This window comes from Otolemur garnettii, unplaced genomic scaffold, assembly GCF_000181295.1.
Source record: "Otolemur garnettii isolate 467f Iridium unplaced genomic scaffold, OtoGar3 scaffold00030, whole genome shotgun sequence".
In the NCBI taxonomy this organism is placed as follows: domain Eukaryota; kingdom Metazoa; phylum Chordata; class Mammalia; order Primates; family Galagidae; genus Otolemur; species Otolemur garnettii.
Window position 1 is genome coordinate 8716190 of NW_003852425.1, and position 6334 is coordinate 8722523.

A 6334-nucleotide genomic window follows, 5' to 3' on the forward strand; every position below is an offset into this window, starting at 1 on the left:
AAAAAAAAAAAGAGTGAAATTTATGTCATTAAGCACTTACATTAAAAAAGTAGAAGAAACTTTCATATTAGAGATCAACTTTTGTCCCAGGCAAGAAACATATAAAGCAAGCAGACTGCCCTCATAATGGGAGAAGATATTTGCAGGTTATGTCTCTGACAAAGGTTTAATAATCAGAACCTACAGAGAATCCAGATGTATTAGCAAGAAAAGAACAAGTGATCCCATCTCAGTGTGGGCAAGGGACTTGAATAGAAACTTCTCTGAAGACAGGCACATGGCCTACAGACACATGAAAAAATGCTCATCATCCTTAATCATCAGAGAAATGCAAATCAAAACCACTTTGAGATATCATCTAACTCCAGTAAGAAGCCCACATCACAAAATCCTGAAACCATAGATGTTGGCATGGATATGGAGGGCATGGATGTGGAGAAAAGGGAACACTTCTGCACTGCTGGTGGGAATCCAAACTAATATGTTCCTTTTGGAAAGATGTTTAGAGATCACTTAGGGATCTGAAAATAGACCTGCCATTAGATTCTTTAATTCCTCTACTAGGTATATATCCAAAAGACCAAAAATCACTTTATAACAAAGATATTGCACCAGAATGTTTACTGCAGCCCAATTCATAATTGCAAAGCCATGGAAGAAGCCCAAGTGCCCATTGACCCATGAATATATTAATAAATTGTGGTATATGTACACCATAGAATATTACACAGCCTTAAAAAAGATGGAGACTTTACCTCTTTTATGTTTACATGGATGGAGCTGGAACATATTCTTCTTAGCAAAGTATCTCAAGAATGGAAGAAAAAGTATCCAATGTATTCAGCCCTACTATTAAACCAATTTATAAGCACCTATACTTCCATATGAATGCTATAACCCAACTACATCCCAAGATAAAGGGAAGAAAGAAGGGGGAGAGGGGAGGAGGGGGCAGAATGGGTGGAAGGAAGGTAATTGGTGGGAGCACACCTATGGTGCATTTTACAAGGGTACATGTTAAATCTACTAAGTGTAGAATATAAATGTCTTAACACAGTAAATGTCTTAACACAGTAACTAAGAAAGTGTGGTGAAGGCTATATTAACCAGTTTGATGAAAATATTTCAAACTGTATATAAAACCAGCACATTGTACCCCATAATTACATTAATGTACATAGCTATGATTTAATAAAAAAAAGTAGAACGATCATATATAATACAACCTAACATCATATCTAAGGGTACTCCAAAAAGTTCCATACATAGGGGAAAATTATAACCACAGATATCTTGGAATGTGTTTGTCATGACTGGCAAATAAGAATTTGTAGATGTATAGAAAGAGGTAGCCAACATGTAGGAAATATTTTATAAATGTTTTATAAAAGTTTGTAATGAATATTTTGCAAAATATGGTACACTTAGCTATAATTTCCCATTTTCCTGATGTATGGGAACATTTGGGGCACACCATATAATAACAAAGCCAAGCCAAATAAATCAAACCAAACTTCTCTAAAGTTAGCAGAAGAAAGGAAATAGTAAAAATCAAGGCAGAACTAAATGAAATAGAGACTAAAAATTGATACAAAGGGTCACATAAAATTTGTTCTTTAAGAGATAAACAAATCTGATAAACCACTAGCTAGACTAACCAAGAAAAGAAGAGAGAGGATCCAAGTAAATGAAATCCAAAATGAAAAATGAGACATTACAATGGATACCACAGTAATGCAAAAAATCCATTTCCAATAGAGACTGTTAGGAACAATGACATGCTCACAAACATGAAAACCTAGAGGAAATGTATAAGTTGCTGGAAATGTAAAACCTGTCAGGATAGAACCAGGAGTAAATAGAAATCCTGAACAATTCAATAATAGTGATCTTGAAACAGTAATAAAAATCTCCTAAAAACAACAAGAACCTCAGAATCAGATGGATTCAGAGCCAAATTCTGCCAAATGTGCAACGAAGAATAATGCCAGCACTCCTGAGTCTGTTAAAAAAAAAAAATGGAAGAGAAGGCAATTCTCATTCTGCAAGGCCAGTATCAACCTGATACCAGAACCAGACGAAAATGCAACAACAACAAAAAGAAAATTGTAGACCAATATCTAGAATTGACAAAGAGACCCAAATCCTCAACAAAATACTAGCAAACTGAATCCAAGAGCATATCAAAAAGATAATATACCACAATCAAGTGGTATAGTGCATTCTCAAGAATGCAAAGGTGATTTAACCTATACAAAACAATAAATGTGATAAGCATTTATTATGAAAGGCAAAAAGAACATTTGATAAAATCTAGCATCCCTACATGATAAAATACCTCAACAAGCTAGCCAGAGGAGGACCATACCTCAAATATTAAAGGCCCTCTATCACAAACCCACAGACAGCGTCATACTGAATGGGGAAAAGTTGAAAACATTCTGTGTAAGAACTGCAACAGTAAACTTCATAATACAGATTTTTTTCTGTATTAATTCTCTTATTTTATTCCATTATTTTTATTGACAAATATTAATTGTACATATTTGGGGGTACATAGTGATATTTTGCTACATAAAACATATAAAGATTAGGTCAAGTAATTAGTACTGATATATCCATCATCTTAAACATTTATCATTTCTTCATTTTGGGAACATTCAATAACCTCTTTCTAGCTATTTGAAACTATATTATTGTTAACTGTAGTGATCCTATAGTGGTATAGAACAGGAGAACCACCTCAGCCCACCTAGCCATAAAGAAAATTTGTAAAGAATTTGTATTCTTTAACAAATTGTTTCCTATCCTCCTTTTCCCCTACCATTCCCAAACTTGAATATCCTCTGTTCTATTTGTACTCCTATGAAATAAATTTTTTTTAGTTTTCACATGAGTGAGACCATGTGGGGTTTAATATTCTGTTCCTAGATATTTTCAGCTAATATACAGCCCCCCATTTTATTCATGTTGTTGTGAATGACAAGATTTTATTTTTTTAAATGGCTGAATAGTATTTTATTATATATACAGAGGGTGCCAAAAAATGTATACACATTTTAAGAAAAGAAAAAAATATTAAAATTATAACACTTAATGTATACTGATAACATTCATTATCTTTTATTGTGTCTCTCTTATAATTATGGAAGTAAACATGACTTGAGTATTACAATTTTAATACAGTTTTTTCCTTTCTTTTTCTTTTTCTTTTTTCTTTTTTTTTTTTTTTTGAGACAGAGCCTCAAGCTGTCCCCCTGGGTAGAGTGCCGTGGCATTACAGCTCACAGCAACCTCCAACTCCTGGGCTCAAGCGAGTCTCCTGCCTCCACCTCCCAAGTAGCTGGGACCACAGGCGCCCGCCACAACGCCCAGCTATTTTTTGGTTGCAGCCGTCATTGTTGTTTGGCGGGTCGGGCTGGGGATTCGAACCCGCCACCTTAGGTATACGTGGCTGGCGCCTTAGCCGGTTGAGCTATAGGCACCGAGCCGTTTTTTCCTTTCTTAAAATGTGTTTACATTTTTGGCACTGTCTGTATAATATTTCCACATTTTCTGTATACATTCATGTGCTAGTAGACACTTGGATTGATTCCATGTCTTGGCTATTGTAAATACCACTGCAAAAAAACAGTGGGAAGAGGGAAGATGTTTAACCTACTGATTCTCTTTTCTTTGGATAAATGTCCAGTAGTGGGATTGCTGTATCATCTGATAGTTCTGTTTGTAGTTTTCTGAGGAAATTTCATACCGTTCTCTGTAGTGGCTGAACCAGTTTACATTCCTATCAACAGTGTATTCAAGTTACCTTTCTCTGTATGTGTGACAGGATTTGTTTTTTGTCTTGGGTTTTCTTGGATAATAACCATGCTAACTGGGGTGAGATGATATCTGATAGTGCTTTTGATTTGCATTTCCTTGATGATTAGTGATGTCAAACATTTTTCATATATTTCTGGCCACTTGTATGGTATTAATTTTCTTGTGTAAATATTGTCTAGAGACCTCAGCAGTTATCACTCTATAAAAGACTTTCTCTTGGGAACTTACTGCCTTCTAAGATTCATCCCAGAAATTCTTCTAAGTATTTTCTATCATGTTTTGTATTAACCAATCAATGTTCTAGCTCAGTGATTTTTAGACTTCAAAATATTTGCAACGAACAAAGCTTTGTTTTCCACAAATAAAATCTTGTAGATACCGAAGTTACTAATCTGATAAAGATAATACTATGAAAAGACTTGGGCCAAGCAATAATCTTCCTATTAATCCTCTCTCCTGTAAGATCTGTTGAACAGCACCTGACACCCTGTTTCTGCATACATAAAGTTCTCACTATTCTTGGGCCACTGAGTAACCCGACCTTCTGGTTGACTGCTTCTGAGCCCACCTTCCACTTCACTGCTTGTATGTCCTTGCTTTTGCCAGACACAAAGCCTAACGAGTCCTTTCTCTATTTCCTGCACCATTTGGTCCTATTAAAATTATTCCGTTTTTTCAGCTACCACTTCTCCCATGAGGGCTTCTCTGATTGCCCAGCCAGAAGTGATCTAATTCCATGGTGTTCTTGGTCAGAAAGTTAAACTTGGCCACTTCCATGGTGTTAATTTTCTTATTTGAAAATTCCCTAGGGGTCTCACCATTGCTCTCTGTATAAAAGACACTCTCCTGGGCATTTAGTGCCTTTTAAGTTTAGTCCAGAAGTTCTGAGCATGTTTCTCTCACATTTTACATAAACTAATCATTCTTCTTTTTTTTTTTTTTTGAAACAGAGTCTTACTATGTTGCCCTCGGTAGAGTGCCATTGCATCAGGACTCACAGCAACCTCAAACTCTTGGGCTCAAGTGATTCTTTTGCCTTAGCCTCCCGAGTGGCTGGGACTACAGGCGCCTGCCACAATGTCCAGCATTTTTTTCTTTCTTTCTTTCTTTTTTTTTTTTTTAGCAGGCCTAGGCCGGGTTTGAACCCACCAGCCCTGGTGCATGTGGCTGGAATCCTAACCACTGAGCTATGGGCGTGGAGCCTACATAAATGAATCAATGTTCTAGGTCAGCGGCTTTCAGACTTTAAAATATCTTTAGTAAACAGATTTTTGTTTTCCTTAGTTGTTAATGACATTTAATGCATACTCGTCAGAATTATTTGATTATACTTATTTTATTCTCCTTATTAGTCTATCAGTCCTTAAGTCCCTCCAGGACAGGAGCTATGGTTTTTGTTATCTGTGCATTCCCTATAGCAGCATACTGCTTGCACGTAGCAGGCTTTGGTTAGTGCTACCTGAACAGATGGGTGAATAGAAGAAAGGATGCCTTGGATTTACTTTGGCTTGGGATGATATTTCTGCTTTTGGCTCTTAGCCTGTCTTTGACTCTTGATATTTGTTTGATCTTTCCATGCTATCTTACTTCTTTTTCACACATGGCTTCCTATCTGATAACACCCATGACCTAGAGAGATCCATGAAGAAATGGATCTCAAAAGTCATTACATCTCAGCCCCCTCTCCTTGTTCCACCCTCTTTGCCCAAAGCCTAGTCTAGTGCCTGGGAAATTATAAGGTACTCAATATTTGTTTGTTGAATTATTAAATTTATGAGGACTATTTGGAAGGAGAGCAAGTTTTTAAAGCCAAATCTTATTGTGCTCATAGTCCATGTTCCCGTAGAGAAGCAGATGTAGTTACTGGGACTTTGGGGTACTCAATATTTCTTTGTTGAATTATGGAAGATAGGAGGATGATTTGGAAAAAAAAAACAATTTTTAAAGCCAAATCTTACTGTGTTTATAGCCTATGTTTGTGTAGAAAATCAGATGCTATAACTGCATAGCTATCCACAGGAAGATATGTTAATATTGTTCAAAATAACTTATGGGATTCCAGTTTAGGTCGGGGGCTGCTGCTTGCCCCTCCAACTTAGTACCCATTTCTATGCAAATGTTTTATTTACACTGTTTCATTAGCTTGGTTTTCCCCCTGAATACTGTTCTTGATAATGATTTACAAATATTTATTCTTAAAGAAAATGTTAGAGCAAAGTACAGAGTGAGTATTTTCCCAGACACGCTGTGCTCTACAGATGGCCTTAACATAATCCACAGGGATGAGAGCCTTGAAGACCACAGCAGGTGACTCAAAGAGAGACTGTGTTTGTTTAGTGTATTTTTAAATGGTGATATGTTGAAAATAAAAAAAGATTGAGGGAATATTTGGACATAAGCAGCTAAATTTAAAATTATTTAAAGGTTATAGCCTAAATTTCTAAACTTGTTCGTCTGTTTTTGCTAACACAACTTGAAAGACAAAATGCTTCCTCACACACTCATGCACAAG

The 6334-nt window shown here is 36.1% G+C and overlaps 1 long non-coding RNA gene across 1 annotated transcript in view; it reads left to right on the forward strand.

Annotated features, from left to right (window-relative positions):
* The window catches only part of LOC111725035, a 77895-nt gene extending 74632 nt beyond the window's left edge, over window positions 1–3263 (forward strand). Inside the window, exon 5 of the long non-coding RNA XR_002773202.1 lies at window positions 3241–3263. This is a non-coding gene — a long non-coding RNA (uncharacterized LOC111725035). The remainder of the gene's footprint in view (window positions 1–3240) is intronic.
* Window positions 3264–6334: the final 3071 nt, after the last annotated feature.